The 23,247-nt window shown below is 47.9% G+C and overlaps 1 pseudogene; it reads right to left on the bottom strand.

The window, feature by feature from the left end:
• Window positions 1-17,142: 17,142 nt before the first annotated feature.
• Window positions 17,143-21,326, bottom strand: LOC146203842 (uncharacterized; annotated as a pseudogene).
• Window positions 21,327-23,247: the final 1,921 nt, after the last annotated feature.

The following is a 23,247-nucleotide window of genomic DNA, read 5'->3' as shown; positions in this document are numbered from 1 at the left end:
TCTGAAATAAAGTTGCAAGCTAGTGCCTGTCTCGTCTACATCTGTGTCGTACGTGTCTATATTTGCGCTATGTTTTCAAGCAATGCTTACCAACTAGACCAAATCAAACATGGGATTTTCCTTGATTGCTCGTCACCCACCGCGACCGTCTTTCTTTTTCTGTTCCCCTTCACTAACGCAGGGTAGCTGGCCAGGTATTCGACTTTTCGTACCACATTTCTGTCTCTTCAAGCGATAAACTCACTCATCTATTCCTTGGTTGCACAATTGAATGGTCCTGTTTCATTGAAGATGAGCCCCAAATTTTAACTAGGTGCTTTGTACTAATCGTTGTAAATCAGAGAAGCCATAAAAACTGGAGATCGCTGTCCTTTGTCGGCAAATATCTGCCGTGAGAGGGAAAGCGCACACGATCGTCGCCCGCCACCAGGGCGTCTTTAGCGACGTCAAGGTGACTGGCGTTGAGTGTTCCGGCTTGTCAGAAAGGTCAGAAAGATGCGAGCCCGTCTTAGGCTAACTTTTGCGGTGTTACAGTTAAGTAATAATTTCCTAAATCATTGCATGGCACTCACAGCTCAAATAGTCCGCGATGGTTGCGCTTTTGAACTTTGGCTGCCTGAGTTTAAATCCAGGAAGCCAAGCCCTAGTACCATTTGCGCGTGACCATTATTTCAGCTGAGAAAACAACTGCGGGTACATATTGTATACATTCGTTCTTTTGGGCACTGATGCGATGTGCTGGAGAAGAAATCCTAGCGCGCCAGTGCTGTATTTAGGGAAGTATACCCATTCCTTGCTTTTATTCCAATGCGTATCGCTTCAAGCAACTACAGGTCATGAACACAGAACCTGTATCAAATCTCGCTTTCTTTCCTTAGCTGACGACCTCTCGAGAACTTTAGTACAGTTTTTTCGCGTCTGTTGCTTGCGACGGGAACTGGAGGCTAGAGATACGAAATCCAGGGGAATATTGATCAGTTGAAAAAAAAAAAAGGCTTTCTCTTGGGAAGGGGGGGGGGGGGGGGTTCGTCAACATTTGTAAAGCTTGGAAAAAAAAAAGAAGCGCGGACTTCGGAACTTGCGCATTTATTCGTTGAAAAGTAAAAACGTCAGTAATGACTTTAGCTTCATGGGATAATTCAGCTTAGGTCGTAAGTCGCATGTTCAATGAATGCGATATGTGCGAACTAGTTTCAACCCTACCACCGGCTGCTTGTATGAAGCGGGTGGTGTCCGGGACACTCCCTTTTCGTTTCCGTGCGTTTCAACACTTGGTACATCTCACCAGCAATATGCGTTTCAGTGTTACGATTCGTACCTGTTCTGACTGGTTAGTACAGTAATAATTTTAAAGCAACAACCATTTCATCCTTTTGTCAAAAGTGTCCAGCACGACTCATTTTTCAAGGTCTCTCTTATAGACCGTTTTCGCGGCGAGGAGGAAAATAGCCTCGAACCGGAACGCGCTGCGCGGCTCCTCCTGTCTGGTATGTGGGAACGCGCGGATAACAGCGGGGGCGGCAAGGCATTCTACGGAGAAAGGGCACACGTTGCAGTCTTTTGCACACATAGTGTCTTGAATAGCCGCAAAGTATCTAAGCCGATTAGCTGATGTGAGCGATGTGCTTTCTTTCCCTGGTTCTTTCTTCTTTCGTCCCTTTCTTTCCTTCATTTCCCTGATCGTTTCATTTCCGCCGGCCGCAGTTTGACTGCTAAGAGCTGCTGCGGTTAGCACAACCTTTTTTTTTTTTTTTACTCAGTTGTTTGCTTTAACAAAAAAAAAATAACAACCAAAAGGAGATGATTAACAGAAGATAAAATATTAACAGCGGTGGTATGCGCGTGTGTCGCTCTACACTGTTCCACTTGCAATTCACTCAATTGGGCTAAGACGAGCAGCTTTTGAATTTCAAGCCCCAACCGGAAATGTTTAGCTTTGGCAGCCTTTTGTGCGAGTTCTGAACACTGTGTTTGTCGAGTACGGGCCGGAAAAACTGAATACCCGTGCAACAACGGCAGTCTTTGGGCAACAAGCGGATGATATTTCTTCGGCAAATATTTACGAGCTGCTGCCAGGTAAAGAAGAACTATTTCGATTCAGTCACCTGAGGTTAATGCAAGTATGAAAGAACCTGTCCCACTTGAAGACAACGATATACTAATAAATTGGTTGTCAATTTATTTAGTGAAGCAGCGCTATAATATTTCTTTTTGTTTGTTTGAAAACACGCATCTCGTAAGATTTTGCTGCCGATAATAAAGGTTTGGTTTGGTTTGTGGGGTTTAACGTCCCAAAGCGACTCAGGCTATGAGAGACGCCGTAGTGGAGGACTCCGGAAATTTCGACCACCTAGTGTTCTTTAACGTGCACTGACATCGCACAGCACACGGGCGCCTTACTTTTTGCCTCCATCGAAAAGCGGCCGCCGAGGTCGGGATTCGATCCCGTGTCCTTGGGAACAGTAGTCGAGCGCCGTAACCACTGCGCCACCCCGGCGGGGTCTGATATTAAAGGGGAATATGATCATAGGAATAGCAGTGATTGCTTGCAGTAAGAAAACCTTGCGACGACAAATGGACTATATAATTGTTGACAAAAGCAACTTTCGATGAGGTCATTATGGGACTTAATTGGTCACAATAAATAGGTATCAATTGTCCATTTTATCTTGTATTTGGATGTCAGCATGACGGAATCGTCAGACAAACGCAACTAACGCCCAGTCAGAGGAATTGCAGGATAGCCGCTCCCGATATTGACAAGTCATCACCACTCCCCGCACATACCGGCAAACAGGTGGTTGAGTCATGTAGGCAATGCTGAAATCCGATTGCCTGGTAGTGGACGCTTGTACACCCTGCCTGATTGTCACCCAACAAAAGAAACCAGGGTAGATTAAATGGATCCGAAATGGATAATGGATACTTAAGAATAGAACCCCAGTGGAGGTGTGGGAACTTCCGCAGTAGCCGCTCAAGCAGTACAGAGTATATGAATGATCGGTTGACCCAACAAATGTAGCGCGATTAGCTTTGCACCTAAACGTGACATGAAACGGCTACATTCGCTTGCTTTCTTTCCTCAAATTGTTACGGTAAGCCGTCTCTAGAAAAAATTTAAGAATAAAAAGTAGATTGAAAATTGCCCTCGCGGCCAGTGGTGCGCCGCCGCCTCTCTGTGCCACATAAAAGTTACACACTCATTGTTCTCAGGCTTGTAGCCTTAAGCCGGCCTGATCAGGAGCATGTTTTTTTGTCATTGCTGACCGAATAGCTTCGCTGCTACTGATATTTTTTTCTTCTTTCTGCTAGGTACTTTCAGAAAGCAAAACATTGCACGCGAAAACTCCAAAAGGCCGATTTGCGCTACTGGTCGCCTGTTCCGCGGATGGGACCCCACATACCAGCATGGCGGTTGTTCACAACTCGGCCGCTAGATGGCGCCACATACACAAAAATGGCAGCGCTTATGATAAAACGGTCTATACACCTGCTGTCAATTCGAGTACAGCAAAGCTCCACTACGAAGATAGCGTGAAGCTTGAGCTGAGGCAGTGCAAGCTTGGCTTTTAGCTTTTACTGGTCTAGAAAAGACGCAGCCCCCTTGAATCTCCCCTATAGTTGTTCTGTAGTATAGTGTAGTAGTTGCAATTGCAAGTTGCAAAGTAACGACACACTCTTTAGAGTTCAAGACTGCGCAAATAAACAATCTTAAGAGATACTGAACAAAAAAATTGCCGCCGAGATTTCTAGCGTAGGTGGTAGCTATCGCATTGAGAGTGACCAAAAGAACACACTTTATGAACAGAAATGAAGGAAAGTAATGAATACTTCTCAAATCACCGCACCTAGCGGCCTAATGTGAAAGCTCTGACAAAACCGAATATCACGCCACTTTAACCTGCCTCCCTCTCTAGCCACTTCAATCGCACGCGGTCACACCAGCTAATTTTTCCCTTCCTCCGTAGCAATCACAAAGCGCACGAACGGACGTATATATATATATATATATATATATATATATATATATATATATATATATATATATATATATATATATATATATATATATATATATAGAGAGAGAGAGAGAGAGAGAGAGAGAGAGCGAAGTGTACGCTTTATTTAAAGAAACATTGATTGGACTCAATGTTTCGACCAGAAGCTGGCCTTCATCAAGAGTGCGAATATAAACGATGGGGGTAGATTTAAAGACGGAGAGCTGAAAAGAAACAGGTGGCGGAGAGGCAAAGAGAGAAAGACGGCTTAGCAGGAGAGAAGTACAATGGTATTGTTGGGGTAAAAAGCATGTGCAGATGGGGAGTGATGAAACCTGCAGGTGGAGAGTAGAAAAAAGAAAGACTGCACATGAGAGGAAGTACAGTAACAGGTAACAGGTATGACCACAGGCGACGAAAGCAGGCATTGTGTAGCCTTCATTGTGTGTATGGTGGGGGAGGCTGACATTCCTTTGAGCTACTTGCAGTAAGCTTGACCTGGCAGTTTGGGTGTGTTTGAGGAAGGAATTTAGGGGGTAGCTGAACTTTGAAGTAGAGAAAGGGTGCCAGGGCTCTCATTTATACCCACCTGTAGGGCACTGAATTTATAAATAAAGTACTATTCTCATTGTTCCATTTCGCGGTTACTACGGAAGCCGCTCTGGAGCAGGATAACTTTGAGTTTGTCGAATTTGTGACTTTTCTTTAGAATGTGTTTGGACAGGGGAAGGTGAGGGAGAGATTTACTGTGCGCGCGATGGTTGTTGAACCGAATTCGGAAGGGGTTCTCGGTCTGCCCTATGTATTTCATTTGACACTCGCCACACTCGAGCATGTATGCCACGTTCCTGGAGTCACAATTCAAGTTTCCGCGAATGGAGTGTTTAAAATCAGAGTGTGTGCTCTTTGCCGTGGTCGTTGTTTGCACGTGTTTGCAAACTTGGCATCTATTCTTTCCGCACGGCAAGCAACCTACAGGATCTGCTTTATCAACAGTAGAGTGGACTACATAATTTTGTAAATATTTTGGTCGTCTGTAAGCAATCCGCGGAAAGACAGGAAAAATTTTCAAGAGGCGATCACTCTGTTCGATAATGTTAGTGTTTTTTTTTAGTATTTTGTTGATGTTAGGAAGGTTGTTTGCGAACGTTAAGATCAGATTTGCGCGGTGTTCATTTTGTGCTGCCTTCCGGCCTTCCCCAAACATTCCATTGCGATCAATTAATTCCGCTTTCCGGATGGCATCATCAATAATAAGGGGCGATAGTGTTGGTGTTTCAGAACCTCCCGCATGCAGCTGTAATTTTCCGCAAAATCTTTCGAGCGTCAGCAGGTTTGTTTGAATCTTATTGCCTGAGAGTAAGGAATGGATGGAAGGAACTCATCCAATTCATTACCTCATTTAACGACATACATTCCATCATCTCATTCACACATACCTACTCCCCCACTCAAATTACCTTCCTGGACGTAATTATTCAATTTGAAGAGGGTGCACTAATTACCAATGTCTACAGAAAACCCACGGACAGACAACAATACCTTCATTTTAAAAGCTGCCACCCGCGCGACTGCAAAACATTTACTCCTTACTCTCAGGCAATAAGATTCAAACGAATCTGCTCACGCTCGGAAGATTTTGCGGAAAATTCCAACCGCATGAGGGAGGTTCTGAAACACCAACACTATCAGCCCCTTATTATTGATGATGCCATCCGAAAAGCGGGATTAATTGATCGCAATGCAATGTTTGGGGAAGGCCGGAAGGCTGCACAAAATCAACACCGCGCAAATCTGATCTTAACCTTTGCAAACAACCTTCCTAACATCAGCAAAATACTAACAAACACTTTAACATTATCGAACAGAGTGATCGCCTCTTCAGAATTTTTCCTGTGGACCCGCGGGTTACTTACAGACGACCAAAAAATTTACAAAATTATGTAGTCCACTCTACTGTCGATAAAGCAGGTCCTGTGAGTTGCTTGCCGTGCGGAAAGAATAGATGACAAGTTTGCAAACACGTGCAAACAACGACCACGGCAAAGAGCACACACTCTGATTTTAAACACTCCATTCGCGGAAACTTCAATTGTGACTCCAGGAACGTGGTATACATGCTCGAGTGTGGCTAGTGTCATATGCAATACATAGGGCAGACCGAGAACCCCTTCCGAATTCGATTCAACAACCATTGCGCCCACACAAAATCGCTCCCCCACCTTCCCCTGTCCAAACACCTGCAAAAGAAAAGTCAGGAATTCGAAGTTATCCTACTCCAGAGCGGCTTCCGTAGTAATCGCGAACGGGAACAACGAGAATCGTACTTTATTTTTAAATTCAATGCCCTACAGGACGGTATAAATGAGAGCCCTGGCACCCTTTCTCCACTTCAAAGTTCAGCTACCCCCTAAATTCCTTCCTCAAACACACCCAAACTGCCAAGTCAAGCTTACTGCAAGTAGCTCAAATGAATGTCAGCCTCTCCCACCATACACACAATGACGGCCACACAATGCCTGCTTTTGTCCCCTGTGGTCATACCTGTTACCTGTTACTGTACTTCCTCCCATGTGCCCTCTTTTTGTTTTCTACTCTCCACCTGCCCGTTTCATTACTCCCCATCTGCACATGCTTTTTACGCCAACAATACCACTGTACTTCCCCCCTGCTATGCCGTCTTACCCTCTTTGCCTCTCCGCCACCTATTTCTTTTCAGCTCTTCGCCTTTAAATCTACCCCCATCATTTACATTCGCACTCTTGATGAAGACCAGCTTCTAGTCGAAACGTCAGTCCAATAAATGTTTCTTTAAATGAAGCCTACACTTCGCTCTATAGTTTTTTTAAAGCGGCCTAATACGTTAAATGGTCTCGCATCCTATATATATATATATATATATATACACACACATGTAGCTCAGTTGGAAGAGCACCGGACGCGATATTCGGAGGTTGTGGGTTCGGTTCCCACCATCGGCACGTTGTTTTTTCTTCTACTTTGTGTTTAATTACCTTTCCCCTAAACAGATTGCATTACTAATCTATGTGATTATCAAAGTAAAAATTAAAAAAAAAAAGCCAGAGTACAATCCCCAATGCTTTCCTTGGCCTCGCCGACTGTTGGCTTCTTTTCTTCATGTATTATAAAGAGCACCCTCATTTCTCCTTCATTTATCTGCTTGTAGCTTACGGGGCTCTCGGTTCTGGCAGTCTTCAAGCCATAGGTAGCGTAAGAGGGTTCTAGCACAGCTTTCGCCCTCGCTCTTGATCACGTTCTACGTGACGCTGGCGGTAACAAAGGACGTTCCACGTGCGCCGCTATGGCTGAGGGTGGCGCTGGTGAACACTCTCAAGGTTCGTATACAGACAACATTAATACCCAAAAAAGTAGCAGGGGGAACAGCGGCCGATGTAGCTAAGTTGGAAGAGCACCGGACGCGATATTCGGAGGTCGTGGGTTCGGTTCCCACCATCGGCACGTTGTTTTTTCTCCTACTTTGTGTTTAATTACCTGTCCCCTAAACAGATTACATTACTAATCTATGTGATTATCAAAGTAAAAATAAAAAAACAAACAAAAAAGACAAAGTACAATCCCCAATGCTTTCCTTGGCCTCGCGACTGTTGGCTTCTTTCCTTCGTTTATTATAACGAGCACCCTCACTTCTCCTTCATTTATCTGTATAGATATGCGTATATATATATATATATATATATATATATATATATATATATATATATATTATATATATATATATATATATATATATATATATATATATATGTACGAAGGAAAGAAGCCAACAGTCGGCGAGGCCAAGGAAAGCGTTGGGGATGGTACTTTATGTCTTTTTTTTTATGTTTTCTTGGATAATCACAGAGATTAGTAATGTAATCTATTTAGGGGAAAGATAATTAAACACAAACTTTGTGTTTAATTATATTTTCCCTAAATAGATTACATTACTAATCTCTGTGATTATCCAAGAAAACATTAAAAAAGAGACATAAAGTGCCATCCCCAACGCTTTCCTTGGCCTCGCCGACTGTTGGCTTCTTTCCTTCATGTATTATAACGAGAACCCTCATTTCCCCTTAATTGATCTGCATATATATATGTATATATATATATATATATATATATATCGAAGCAAGAGGGAGGTTGAACAGCCATCGATGTAGCTCAGTTGGAAGAGCACTGGACGCGACGCAATCGTGGACGTTTCGTTCCTCTAAAGGCCCACTGTCCACCCTCCGGTCGAAAATATTTTCTTTCCCGGTGACTGTGAGACTTCGCCCCCAGAACGCAAGGCCGCAAAAAGTTGTCGAAAAGAGTAACTAATAACGCAGTTACAGCCACCGCAATCACCCGATTCTGTTGTGTTTCTCTCCTTCCGTTCCCTCGCAAAGGTTTTTCACTCTCCTGCCCGGTCGTCTAGCCTCCACAAGACAAATTCCCCTTTCTCATCCGCGTTTGGCGGGAGGTGGGTCGTGGCACTCCACGTGCGCGAAAAAAAAAAAAAAAAAAAAAGAAACGGGCGACGGAGCGCACGCCGCTGCATTCAGTCTTACCGTGGCGAGGGAAAAGCACGCATCGAGCGGTAGACACCCATCCTTCTCCCTCAGTCAGCGAGGCGGACCAATGGACGTTGTTTTCGACAAATACGTCATAGATGCGGCTCGACGGGCCAGCGCAGGGAACGGGAAAGCTGGCTTCCTGAAGGAGAGTATGAGAGAGCTATGATTTGTATTTTCGTTGCTTTGCGGCGCGCGTGTCACTGTAGCCTTTTGCACAGACTATCTCCGGTACCTGATCGAAACGCTGGGCTCCTTCGCTTAAAAGGTCCTTCCCTGGACAGTGGCCCTTTAAAGGCCCACTGTCCACCATCCAGTCGAAAATATTTTCTTCCCCGGTGACTGTGAGACTTCGCCCCTAGAACACAAGGCCGCAAAATGTTTTAGAAAAGAGTAACTAATAACGCAGTTACAGCCACCGCAATCACCCGATTCTATCATGCCTCTCTCCTTCCGTTTCCTCGCCAAGGTTTTTCACTCTCCTGCCCGAGGTCGTCTAGCCTCCGCAATACAAATTCCCCTTCCTCCTCCGCGTTTGGCGGGAGGTGGGGCGTGGCTCTCCGCAAGCGCGAAAAAAAAAAAACGGTCGAGGGAGCGCGCGCCGCTGGATTCAGTCTGGCCGTGGCGAGGGAAAAGCGCGCTGCGAGCGGTAGACACCCATCCTTCTCCCGTCAGTCAGCGAGACGGACCAATGGACGCCGTTCCCGATACGTACGTCATTATCGGGGCCCGTCGGGCCAGCGCAGGAAGCGGTGAAACTGGCTTCTCAAAGGAGAGCATGAGGGAGCTTTGAATTGTATTTTCGATGCTTTGCGGCGCGCGTGTCGCTGTAGAATTTTGCACAGACTATCTCCGGTACCTGACCGAAACACTGGGCTCTTTTTCTTAAAAGGGCCTGCACTGGACAGTGGCCCTTTAATGTGTATATATAAGGTAGCGAACAGTCTAGTACAAGGCAAACATTGTGTTCTTCTTATTTTATGTTTACAATATTGGCAATGACCAGGAATTAGTCTTATGATGATTATCGGAATAAAGAATTTATGTATGTATGTATATATATATATATATATATATATATATATATATATATATATATATATATATATATATATATATATATAGTTGAAGAGAGTAGACACTTCTTAGAGACACATTTATTTGTTGTCGACGTTTCGGTCGGAGCCTGACCTTTATAAGAACACAGACAAAGTCTTAATAAAGGTCGGGTTCCGACAGAAATGTCGACAGCCAATAAATAATAAATGTGTCTCTAAGAAGTGACTACTCTCTTCGACTTTTAACTACGGAAGCCAATGGAAACCACTTCGTAAAGTATATATATATATATATATATATATGCAACGCGCCCTATATTTACTGCTCGTGTTCCTCCGGGAGAGAGGACTCAGCGCGCAGCTTTAAACCTTGCTGCATACAGTTCATCCTTCCCTCCCAGCGCGCAAACGATTTTCCGCAATACGCGCCTTCCGTACGCGTCCACCTATAGACCTCCCTCGTCTGCAGCATTCCACACTGGACGGCGCGACGCGGGGTAACCGACACTACCGACAACGCGCGTAGCCGGTCAACCAACTTCAGGTGCGGGGGCTGTGGAGGCGGCTTGGCCACGGGGCCATTACTTTGCTGAAGGTAATTGTGACGACACATCTGCCAGCTCACCGTCGGGAGCTCAGAAAGCGTCAAAAATAAAGCCATCCGCTCAAAACTAACCGGAATTACGTATCTGTACTGGTGTAATCGTGTCTTTAGAGCGCAATTGAGGTGCTTTCTCAATATTCTTGGATATATGTTCAGGATACCTTTAAAGGCACACTGTCCACCCTCCGGTCGAAAATATTTTCTTCCCCGGTGACTATGAGACTTGGCCCCTAGAACGCAAGGCCGCAAAATGTTTTTGAAAAGAGTAACTAATAACACAGTTACAGCCACCGCAATCACCCGATTCTGTCATGCCTCTCTCCTTCCATTCCCTCGCAAAGGTTTTTCACTCTCCTGCCGGAGGTCGTCTAGCCTCCGCAATACAAATTCCCCTTCCTCCTCCGCGTTTGGCGGGAGGTGTGGCGTGGCTCTCCGCGAGCGCGAAAAAAAAAAAAAAAAAGAAACGGTCGAGGGAGCGCGCGCCGCTGGATTCAGCCTGGCCGTGGCGAGGGAAAAGCGCGCTGCGAGCGGTAGACACCCATCCTTCTCCCGTCAGTCAGCGAGACGGACCAATTGACGTCGTTCCCGGTACGTACGTCATTATCGTGGCCCGTCGAGCCAGCGCAGGAAATGGGGAATCTGGCTTCCCGGAGGAGAGCATGAGATAGCTTTGAATTGTATTTTCGATGCTTTGCGGCGCGCGTGTCACTGTAGCATTTTGCACAGACTATCTCCGGTACCTTATCGAAACACTGGGCTCCTTTGCTTAAAAGGGCCTTCCCTGGACAGTGGCCCTTTAATATGCTTGGCATTTGTTTCTTTTCCTTCATGGCCAGCCTAAATCTACACGAGAATGTACGTCTTTTCATATGTGCCCCATTAGAAACCTCTTGCTCAGCGTTACATCTCTTGCATACTGCTTTCGGTTTTCCATCATTGGTAGTTTCACACACAGAAACTGCTACCCGACGTTCAGCCACCAGCGAATCCTTCGCAATGTTTGAAACAATATACCCCTCAAATCAATTCTTATGCAGGGTTGGGCTCGACTTGTCTGGAACTATGACACTTGATGCCAGGGCAGGTGTGAAGTGTACGTACTTGTTGGTGTCCGTGTTTACTCGCCGGCAGCACGTTCGGAGAAGTGCTTCGGTTGCGTGCACGTGTTGCTGGCGACGGCCCGTTGCCCCTTCCTTTGCAGTCCAGACGCCGCCAGCGCACCGCCTGCGGGACGGAAACGACCAGCCCCCTTTTTCGGTCGCGCAACCGCCGCCGCCCGCTTCGGTCAGGAGACACTGTTCGAAGACCTCTGCCTTGAAAACGGCGGTTGCATCAGAAGTGGGGTGCACATGACAAAACCGGGAAGCCGGAGGCCCATAAACGGACAGTCGGCGGAGACGCGACTGTTTGGGAGCGGAAGTTCACGCAAGGCTGACAGCGAGCTGACAGCGAACGAGCTTAGATCACCTTCGTCGGCTCCGAAGAATTCCCATTCCAAGGAGCGATAACACATCAATCGACCCGCGTCGTGGTGGAGGACCGGCGAGAGTGTGAAGGCATCATCTTATCGTGGGAAGGTTTTCGTCAACGAATGTCATTGATTAATTAAGAAACAGCCAAGTTTCCCCTCTAAATTCGGAAGACTTAAAATCTGACCTCAAGCAATTCTGGTATTATCTTGAACCTCGATCTTGATCTTGACTCTTAACTATGTAAATGAATTTGCCTATCTCATTTAACTTCGGTGAACCGGCTGCACCTCTCTACACCTACAACCCTCTACACCTGGCGCCTAGCCGAGTGTCCTCCAGGACCCCTACTGTGGGAAATAAAGTTTTACCAAACCAAACCAAACCGGCTGCATCTTATCCTGCACTTCGTTGGGAAACCGAGGAACTTCGGAAACAATCGCGAACTACGAACCATCTCAAGGTACCGCGAAGTTCTGGCGCGCAGTTTTACGCCATCTGGCGCGGAGTTTTACGCTCTTGCTTTTGTTCCTGTGTGAAAGTGCGCATGGAAAAACTGCATGTGAATCTCTGTAAATTAAAGCTTTTGCCTGGTTTCATTACATTTTATTGCAGCGCGATTATATCTCCCATATCATTATTGTGTAGCCTTCCGAAAACTAACAATACATGAACCAATGTCGCCTGCAAGGAGGCTTGCATACGGATAAAGAAGCTTACGTGGACAAAAGCCTTTTGGGTTTGCGCCTATACAAATGAAATGGGCATTTTTTTAATTTTTTATTCAGGTCTTCCCATGTCCCTACAAGGCGTGCCTTCAGATGCTCGGTGTAGCGAATGTTAGCGAATTTTAGAATAGAGGGATTCTATCTTTTATGGAGATAAGGTAATTGCGGTCGACAATGCGCACGCGCGGAATGTTGCGATGAAAGGGTGAGGGGTGTGGTAATTATTTTAAGCATGCGCACTCGCGCATCGCTATTCCCCTATGGGCACCGTTAGAAACCCAGGGGGCAGCACTCGCGGCGAACAGGCAGCGCCACGAGTGGGCGCCGGTGAATTTTTTTAGTGACCGGCGCGGGCACCTGCAGGGCGCGAGCTTGAAAGAGGTGGTCGTGGGAATCAATTCGGAGTCTGCGCTAGAAAATGGTGGCAGTTTTGGCCAGCTGGAGTATGCAGAGAAGCATAAACAATGCGGGAGTCACACGATACAAGACGGAAAGACACGGACGAGTCCTGGCTGCCTACTGGGTGTTTATTTCAAGGCTGGAAACACAACAAACGGAAGACGACAGAAGGAGAAGCGCGCACGTTTGGAAAAGGCCGAGCATGAAACGAAGGGGGTTGGGGAGGGGGGTGGGGTAAAAAAAAGTAAAAAGTTGAAAAATGTAAAAAACATTTGTGGCGAACTCCCCTCCTCCCACGTGTGGTAAAGCTTCACAAAGGCCAGCCTCGAACGCTCCAAGCTGGACTGGCTGAGAAAAACAGCCACAAAAGAAGGGGGAAAGCTCCGGGGAATTGAGCGGCCGATAAGGATGGAACGAGTATAGAAAAGGAATCGAAATAAATGAAGGTGGAGCCGAAGAGGAGAAAAAGATCTGAAAAATAAAATAATAAACAACGCGAGAAGCCTGAAAACTCCAGAACGTTTACCGGGGCTTGACAATACCGCAGGCGCTTATATTAGGCAGAAGACTTTTGAAAAGCTTAAGCTGTTTTTGTGGTGTAGCGGGTGCCACGTTTCTTGAGGATAAATAAGGATGGCATATTGACACTGACTGCTCTGTCCATGCGGTGCTCGCGCACGCGGTCGCGGATACAGCGGCACAGCGATGAGAATGGAAACCTCCCTTAGAGCACGGTATAACAAGCGATCTACGGTTTCTAATACACATGCATGTTCTTCTCTCTGTCAGACATGTAGTAATTATAGCATGCCTACTTTTCTCTTTCGTTGAAAGGACGTCCTGCTTCAAATCCCGACTTGAATGCTCGTTCTATTTATTTTTTTTTTTTGTAACATAACTTATTGCCTCTTTAACGGTACTTTCAAGTTCTCTGCCACAAAATTAAATTAGGGCAGGGGAAAGTAACAGATGCCAGCCAGCCGCTCGACCACTTGTTTGGAGCAGGATGGAATGCAAAATCTGTTCAGAACGTCCACGAATAAGTAAAAAAAGAAACAATTACTGTTACTATAGTCTCGATTGGGCATCGTGGAATGAGAAACAGCTCATCATTCGAGTTTTGAACAGCTCAGTAGACATCGAAATGTCATTAACACAACTAAATGAATAAAGAGTATGGAATGGCAGAAAGGGCCTTTATGAATCACATCTACAGAGGAGTGTGAAGCGTACAGCTGGTACTTCAACGTCAGATGGGGAAGGTTTTTTTTTTTTTTTTTTTTACATATTTCGTTTGGGTTGCATTACATTTACATTCCAAGAAGACAAAGTGCTCATCAATGTACCTGAAAGTTTTAGCGATTGCTTGGGAAAATGATTAAAGCGGGTCAGAGATCGGCCAATGGTCCGATGTAGGGCTAAGAGAACTGACAGGGCAGGCAAGGAGAAACGTTTACAGTGAAAAGTGCGCACTTTAGTAGAGGGAAAGGGGGGGGGGACGAGAAAGCGAAGAATGAGGAGATAAAAAACGTTAGGGACGTACAAAGGAAACCGCCCAGGAGAAGAAGGAAAGTAGCGGCATAAGCGTGGAAGGAAAGGGTGTCCAAGGAACAAAGGAACCACCTGAGAGGGAAGAAAAAACAATGAAAGAAAGCAACAAAAAAAATTTGCTAAAACAAATTCCCAAAACTAAGCGCAATACATAGTAAATGCGCAATGCAAACGCTCCATTCCCGTTGATTACTCTCTGCATTGTACTGGTGCTAATGCAAGCTATCTTAGTCAGTGAAATATAGACCACAGGACATCTTAAATAAAAAATATGCAATGATCAACTGCTTTCTCGAGCACGGCCCACTGGGCGCGCACGGCAGTTCCAGTAGACGTGCATTCCATTTGTCGGGCGTGCCAATTGGCGACTTGCAGATAGTGCTAATGCCCACGAGTTGCCCAGTTTCTTTTATAATAATAATAATAATAATAATAATAATAATAATAATAATAATAATAATAATAATAATAATAATAATAATAATAATAATAATAATAATAATAATAATATTATTATTATTATTATTATTATTATTATTATTATTATTATTATTATTATTATTATTATTATTTATAAGTTGAGATAGGCTGCTAACGCAGGTGAATGTAGTTTCTCCTCTTCCGGGAAAAATGCTCGCGGAAAATCTGGACGAGGCAAATTGGGGCATGATTGTCTGCTCACTGCTCGCTGGATGGCAGCGATCCAAACTTAGCGTCGCTTCGCTTCGTAAAGCATATTTGGGGACGTGTAAAATATTTTATCAGACCAGTAAAAATGTGCGCAATCCAGCAACCCAGCGGGTGTAACCTAGCAATTCATTTGTAATCATAGAATGCTGCGCATAGAAAGAACGAACGGCGAATACGACCCACGCACTGCAGATCCGCCGCGTCTCCGCGGCGTGTCCGGGCGCACGGGCCACTACAAAAATCTCCTTCCCGCCGCGAGTTACTCCTGCACGGTGCCCATTCCCCTAACCGATAGGGTCCCCCTATTTTAAAGCTCGCTATTAGCCCCGTGCTCATCATATCTCTAGGCGCCGAACGAGTTTAGTGCAACTTTGTGATGAGGTCTGGAGCATAAACTTACCATTCATATACTTGCCTCCCCATTTATTATCACGTTTTTGGACCACCGGCTCCAGCTTTCTGATATGTTCTCGTCTCTCGTTGCTCCAGTCTCTCCACTTCGATGTTTTGCATTTTGTTAACCATGAAAGACGAATATTTAAAATAAACGGCCACCAATGCACAAGTATACAAAACGTAGGGGAGAACAAAACGCCGGCGCTTTAATTGCGGTTTGGGTTACGACCAGCTACGATTTTTCGAATGGTGCGGTTGCATCGCTCATGCAATGAAATTTACCAAGCGTCATTATTTAAACGAAAACAAGAGAATAGTGGCACCTTCGCCTAATTTGATGAAAGCGGTCATCTTCCCACTGGGAGTGGTGCAGAAAGGAGTGGAAGACATAATGTAATGGCAGAATGCTGTAAAACAAAATAATACAAGCACAAAATCCAAATGTTGATGAAAAACAAGATAAATTGGGTAGCAATGCAGGTGATGCAAACACATGATTATCAGCGGGAGTTTTAGACAAACGGGTTTCAGAGGTAGAGGTAAACGATGTGGGCCAGTGGTGCAAATCACGCGTTGTAGTGTTTCTGAAAAGAGCACATATTTGCAATAAGCACCCAAGTATAGCCAAAAAGCCAATTGCAATAGTTACTTACCAAAAAAAGAATTTTACGAGTGCTCTCGATAACGGAGTATTTAGTTTAAGGGAGTTAGCGTCTACCAAAGCGCAGCCGTAGGGCTGAAATATAAAGCTACATACTCTGGCAGAAACTAATACACGTTAAAAAAACATTCATCCCGTTGAGGGGTCTGAACTCGGAACCGCAACCTACCAGGGGCAGGTTTGCTATGTGGGGCGGTTTACCCACATAGCAAACTAGGAAGGCTAGGAGATTACATGGTAGGGCAGGAATGACCTGACCACGAACTCGAAGGGGGAATGGTGTTAGTCCGATGCTTAAGGGAATTGATCAAGGTGGGCTAGGGTTGTAATCAGGGAGAGGTTACTCTAAATAAAAGAAATGCCCTGGAGGCGCTGCCCACAAATGCAACAGGGGCCTACCGTCGTGCTGAGAACGTTGCGCATTTGCACCACTCTAAGGCCACAAGACGCTGGAAATGAAATGGAAAAAAAAAAAAAAAAAAAAAAAAAAACGCTCTCTGCGCTCGGCGCTAACACTTGCTTGGCGAGGTTTGCTTCGTGCGAAGCAAAACTGCCAAGCGCACGACGCTCTCTCAAACAGCATGATCGATGAGCATACACGTCCCTTTTCTCGATTTCAGGTCTGCTCACTCTCATGCGAAAAACACCGGAGCGAGAGCGCGGGCAAGAGCGCCTGAATTGGAACAAAAGGTTTTTGAGATAAGCAGATTGGCGTGCCTTCGTTGCACCTCTTTTTATCGTTCCTGTCTGTCAACTTTTGGCCACGTTCTGATGTCCCGAATTTTTATTTAAATTTTATTTTGATGGTTTAGTTTTACAGGTATGTCTTCCATAGTATTGCCTAACAACGTCATCATGTCACTCGAAATGAGAAGACAGCAGCGCACTCCGAGCAGAGTATGTATGTATGTATGTATGTATAACTTTATTAGGGAGCCGGCAAACGACGGGTTAAAGCGTCGTGACGCTGGCCAAGCGTTTACCCGGGGTTAAGCCCTACTCTGCACTACCTCATTTGTGAGGCTTGTGCTTTTCGAGCGCACCCCGGGCCTGCTGGACGGCCCATAGTTGCATGTCCTTGTCTGTATTCTGCACAGTACTTTGAATTTCCGGCGGGTATGTCCTGGATGCAGCTTCGGTCGGGAACCTGGCAGAGTTACACATGATGTGTCATTGGTCCGCCGGACCCACTTGACATACACTGCACATATCACTCGTGTAGATGTCTGGGTGGAGGACGTGTAGCATTGCCGGGGCTAGGAGTGACCCGGTTTGCATTTGCCTTAGGATGACCGCCTCCTCCCGACTAAGTGCCGGGTGAGGCGGCGGCATTGTCCGTCGAGCTAGGCGGTAAAATTTTGTCACTTCCTCGTAACTGGTCATTCGGTCTTTTGTTTCGAACCACCATTCGGAATGGTCCTTCTCGGGGGCGCGGAAGGTAAGCGCTCGCGCCGCCGAATGGGCCGTCTCGTTGTGATTCGGTGAGGTTGCACAATCTCCCGCGTGCGCCGGGAACCACTTGATGCGGATAGTGTTGCCGCGGTCTTAAAGCTGGAGCTTACTGATGATGGCGGCCGCCTGCGCGCACACTCGCCCCTTGGCAAACTTGTGCACAGCGTTCCTCGAGTCGCTGAGCACGGTGCGACACTAGGCCTCCGAGATCGCCAGAGCGATGGCAACCTCCTCGGCGTCTGTGGCGTCCGTGCACCGCACGCTCGCTGCCGTTGTTTTGATGCCGGTAGCCGCCGCAACTGCTACTGCCCCGAATCCTTCTCGCTTGTATTCCGCAGCGTCCGCGAACCGGGCGTGCGGGTCCTGGGCATGTTGCTCGACGAGGACTTTGGCCCGCGCCTGCCGCCGTTCTTGGTTGTACTCGGGGTGCATGTTTTTCGGGATGGGGTCCACGTAGATGTGGGCCCGCGCCTCATCGCTGATCTCGCACGATTGCCGACTGGGAGCTCGGGGATTGTAACCCAGGGACGTCAGTATACTGCGGCCTGTTTTGGTGGTAGAGAGGCGCTCCATTTGCGCCGTGAGCTGCGCCTCGGCTATTTCTTCTGAGGTGTTATGGACGCCGAGCTGCAGGAGCCGAGCCGTACTCGTGGTCCCCATTAATCCCAGCGCCGTCTTGTAAACCCGTCTGATCAGCGTGTTTATCTTTGTCCGGTCAGCGGCCTGCCAGTTGAGGTAGGCCGCAACGTAGGCGATGTGACTGATCACGAACGACTGGACGAGGCGCAGAAGACTGTCTTCACGCATGCCTGCCCATCGTGTCGAGACTCGGTGTATGAGCCGGATAGCGTCCATTGCCTTGGTGGTAATCTTGTTGATGGTCTCGTCGTTGCGGCCGTTCTTGTTTAGTAGCAGGCCCAGGACCCTGATCTTGGGAACTTCGGGGATGCGCTGCCCCGATGCAGCGACGATCTTTATGTGATCGCACTCCCGAAGGGGAGCGCGTTTCCGTCCCCGTTGTAATGGTGTGAGGACGAACAACTCGGATTTGGCGGGCGAGCACACTAGGCCTGTGCCGTTAAGGTGTTGCTCGATGGCAGTAACAGCCTCTTGGAGCTGCTGCTCAATGCTGGCGTCGGTGCCACCTGCCGCCCACAGGGTAATGTCGTCGGCGTAGATCGTATGCCGGACGCCGGTCCCCTCTACTGCCCACGCTACCCCGATCATGACAAGGTTGAAGAGCAACGGCGAGATGACTGAACCTTGCGGGGTACCCGTGCTTCCGAGCTTGTGTTCGGGGAACTTAAGGTCTCCGGCGTGCAGTTCCACCGTGCGGTTGGTCAAGAAGTCTTGGATGTAATTGTAGCTCGCTACCCCCATGTTGAGTCTCGATACTTGTGCTAATATGGCTGAGTGTTTGACTTTGTCGAATGCGCTTTGTAAATCAAGTCCCAGAATTACTTTGCTGTCTTGTGTCTTGTTGTCGATTATTTCTTGTTTGAGCTGTAGCATGGCGCCTTGCGTGCTGAGTCTGCGCCTGAAGCCGATCGTCGTATCCGGATATAGGTTTTCCTTTTCCAGGTACTCCTGCCATCGGTTGGAAAGCACGTGCTCAAGCACCTTGCCCACGCAGGACGTGAGCGAGATGGGACGCAAGTTGCCGATATCCGATGGTTTGCCCGGTTTCGGGATTAGGATTGTTCTCGCCGTTTTCCATTGTCGGGGGAGCTTGCCCGAACGCCAGCATTTGTTATAGTAGCGGGTTAAGGCCTCGATCAATACATAGTCGAGGTTGCGTAGCATCTTGTTGGTAATAAGATCGGGGCCGGCTGCTGAGCGGGCGTTGAGCTCGTGCAGCGCTGCCCGTACCTCTGACATGGTAATGTCTCGGTCGAGCCACGCGTTCGGCAGCCCCCCGTATGGCGGGTGGGTTTCCGTTGGCGTGTGTGGCAGATACTTGGCTTCCAGGGCCTTGATAACGACGTCTTTTCCTTGTTGTTGTGTGGCGGTGTGTATGAGGCAGGCCAGGCGATCGCGCTGGTGTGACTTGGTCTTAGTTTCGTTTGGGAGGTGCCGAAATAGATTCCATGTGCAACCACGATGTAGTTGCCCGTCAGCTCGGTTGCAGACTTCGTTCCACTGCTGCCGGCACAGGATCTTGCAGTGATGTTGAATGGCCCTGTTTAAGTCGGCCACCTTCTTTCTCAATTTGCGATTCAGCCGTTGCCGCTTCCAGCGCGCCTGTATCGAACGTTTGGCCTCGATGAGATGGGCCAGACGACTGTCCATAGCTATGCTGTCCTCGTCCGTTTCAATGGTCTTGGTGGCCGAGTGCACTGCATCGCGGAGCTCTGCCGACCAGGTTTCAATGCCTGTGATGTCTTGCGGTGTGGTTGGTCGTCCCTTACGGAAACCGTCCCAATCCGTCCATTTGTGTGTAATGGTGTTGCCCCGGAATTGATTGGGAATCGTAATTTCGAGGATGTAGTGGTCACTTCCCAGGTCAACGCCGGTGTTGCGCCATGTTACTTTGCCAGTGTGGTCGTTCTTGATGAATGTAAGGTCTGGTGTGGTGTCTCATGCTACGGAATTGCCTATTCGGGTAGGATGATTGGGATCCGTGATCAGGGTGCAGTCGTGGTCCAGGGTATCCTGTAGTAGGTCCCGTCCCTTCGCCGTGTCTTTCACGTAACCCCACGCTCGATGGGAGGCGTTGAAGTCTCCTCCAATCAGCAAAGTTTTGCCTTTGGCTTGGGTGCTGGCTGTGTGTAGCAGGGTCTTGAATTTCTGTGTTTGGTGCTTGGGGTTACTGTATATGTTAGCTATGAACAGGCGGCTTTTACGTTGTTTGCTTGGAATGATTTCAGTGAAGGTGTATTCCACCCTGCTGCGGCCGTGTCTGAGCTGATGTTCAATGAACGTGAGCCCTTTGCGGACGAATGTGCAGACGCCTCGTCCCTCCGCTGGGCTAACGTGAGCGCGATACCCAGCGAGGGTTGGGTTCGCCGTCACCGTTTCTTGCAGCAGAATGATGTCAGGTTTCTTGGTTACCGTGGTGATGTGTTGTTGCAGCACTGCTCTCTTGTTGTTGTAACTGTGGCAGTTCCACTGCCAGACCGTAAGGCCGGGTAGCGATCCTATTGTGGCTTGGGGCTGGGACATGGTTGTGATGGAGTTGAGGCTTGCGTCTGTTTTTGGAGATATGGGTGGTTTGCGAATTGCGCAGCAAATATGGGGCTGCATACTATGGGCTTGAGGGTTTGTTCAATGAAGTCGAAGCGCTCCTGTATGGTTCCGTAGGACGTGGTGATTAGTTCCTCCAGCCGCGCCAGGCGTTGGTCAGTGACGACAGCTGTGTCGGCATAGGTGTTGGTGAGCGCTTCAATTTTGGTTTCGAGCTGAGTTTCCAATTGGGTTAGGTCCTTATGTTGTCGTGATGAGGTGCGCGCTCGTTTCTTGGGGGTTGGGTCAGTGGTTTTCTCCCCTTCGGGCTCGTTTTGTGATATGTCCATTGAGTGTGTACCACCTTGATGGGATGGCGTGTCGGTGTTCTCGGGGATAACGGAGGGAGTGTAAGTGTCTCGGGTGACTGAGCTGGGCCAATGGTTGGCTGAAATCGCTGTGCTTGTAGTTCTTTCTTGACGTCGGCTAGCTCTTGGGTAAGCCGGCGCGTGGTTTCCAACAGAGTCGCGTTGGCGACACGGAGTTGTTCGAGGTCCTTGTAGTAGGGGCTGGTAGTCCATTCCTGCCAGCTGCTCTGTGTGCTTCGGCCAGTAGTGGCGCTGTTAGAGCTTGCGTTGCTGCTTTTAACTTCGCCCTTTGCTGCGTCCGGCCAACTGATTCTGTCACGGGAGCGCGAACGCTTAGCGTCGCGTTTGTTCCTGTGAGATTAGTCACGGTCACGCGACGCGCTGCGCGACGCTCTTCGGGATCCGTTACGGGAAGCACTGCGCGAGTGAGAGCGTCCGAGACGTGGAAACGAGCTTGAGTCGAGTGCTTGCTTGTGATGTTCTTCGGCATTACTGCGTTCGACTGCTTCCTTTTGCTGTTCTTCGGCGTTACGGCGTTCCCATCTCCGTCGCCGCACGACGTATGGAACTTTGTATTTGGCTTTGGAGACGCGGTCCCCGGTGGGGTGTTGCTCACCGCAGAGCTTGCATTTGGGGACACATGTGTGGCCCTCTCTTGGATTAGAAGCATCGCATGCAAGGCACACACGTGCGTTTGGTGTAGGACACACGTCGCGCCTGTGGCCGATTTTGCCGCATACCCTGCAAACTTCTTTTTGCTTCTTGTAGAGACTGCACGGGTACAGCGTGGATCCGTATCGCACATACTTAGGAACCTTGATACCATTGAACACTACGATGACTGTCGTTGTATTTCTGATACGCTTCGCACCCGCGGCGAGGGGGTTATACTTGGTTACGACCTGCTGCATTATTTCAGCTTCGCTGTCTTTGAGTCATATGCCCCTGATCACGCCCTTGACTGTGTCGTGGGCGGCCGTTCCATAAGCACTGACTTGGTACGTGTTGCCTTGGACATTAATAGCTTGAATTCGAGCATACTTTTCCGCCCGCTCTTCGTTCGGAGTGCTGATCACCATTATGTTCTGTTGCGCATTGGGACACGCTGTATCCTCAGCTCGATGTGGCGCCTCAATTCCTGCTGCCACCATGATGGCAGTAGTGACGCATGCAGCTCCTGCCTTGTAAATATCGAGCCCTCCGCGGGGACGCACGACGATCTTAATTTCTTCTGCTGGCATGGCGGGCATGCGAGCCGCCCGAATAACTGCGGCCCTAACGCTCTTGATGAATTTAGGGTTTTTCTAGGAGCTCGGTGTATCAGGTTGAGAAGTAGACTCACTCGGCGTTCCTTGCAGGCGTGGTCGGCTTCTGCGCCCGCCGATGTGCAGCCATCCGGGCGAGCGTTGAAATTCCTCGGGGGTAATTTCTTCTCCTGCTACTTGTACGCTCATCGGGGAAATCTGGATGTTATGCACCGAAGTGGCGGCGGAATCCTCCATGTCGTGGCTGAAGTACGGCCGGCTAGGCCTAGCGAGCCCTGGGTTCGCTTCGGCCTAGCGTCTCCTCTTGGCGCTGAATCAGGAAGTCCGCTAATTCGAAAATGACGCACCTTTGATAAAAGTCAGGTATCGGATGATGGCGGATACCTTCACGAGCACGGTGGTATTAAAAACTTCTCGATCCAAACTAATTAGCACTGCGAAAGCGGGAATTAGCGACGGAGCTAATATGAGCACGTCTGTCCTCCATGACGATCGCAGCGCCTCCGGTCTCCGAGCAGAGTCTACTTCGACGTTGGGCCATGTTCTCGGTGTTGCACGGAGCCACTGGCGAGTGTTGGTCGCCGCTGCTTCATTTCGGTTTCGCTTTCCCATGACTGTATGTTCACAAATCGGTCGCTCTCATTAACACAACAAGCTTTTAGAGAACGTTCTTCTGTATTCTCACGTTGTAATAGCTTGGAACAAGAATGCAGTTCAAGTGTGCACATTTCCGTCAGCGCACCAATTTTATCTTGGCATCATGACATCCTTTTTTTCGCAGCTCGTGCATCACTTTTATTTCACCCTATTGCAGCATTGCACGGACATAAATAAATGATTTGTGCCTCACGTCTAACCGCTTGTGCGGC

Source organism: Amblyomma maculatum, chromosome 1 (assembly GCF_055883805.1).
Source record: "Amblyomma maculatum isolate TAMU_Amacu chromosome 1, ASM5588380v1, whole genome shotgun sequence".
NCBI classification, from domain to species: domain Eukaryota; kingdom Metazoa; phylum Arthropoda; class Arachnida; order Ixodida; family Ixodidae; genus Amblyomma; species Amblyomma maculatum.
Note: the sequence above shows the minus strand (reverse complement) of the source record. Positions and strands in the feature narration are given on the sequence as shown.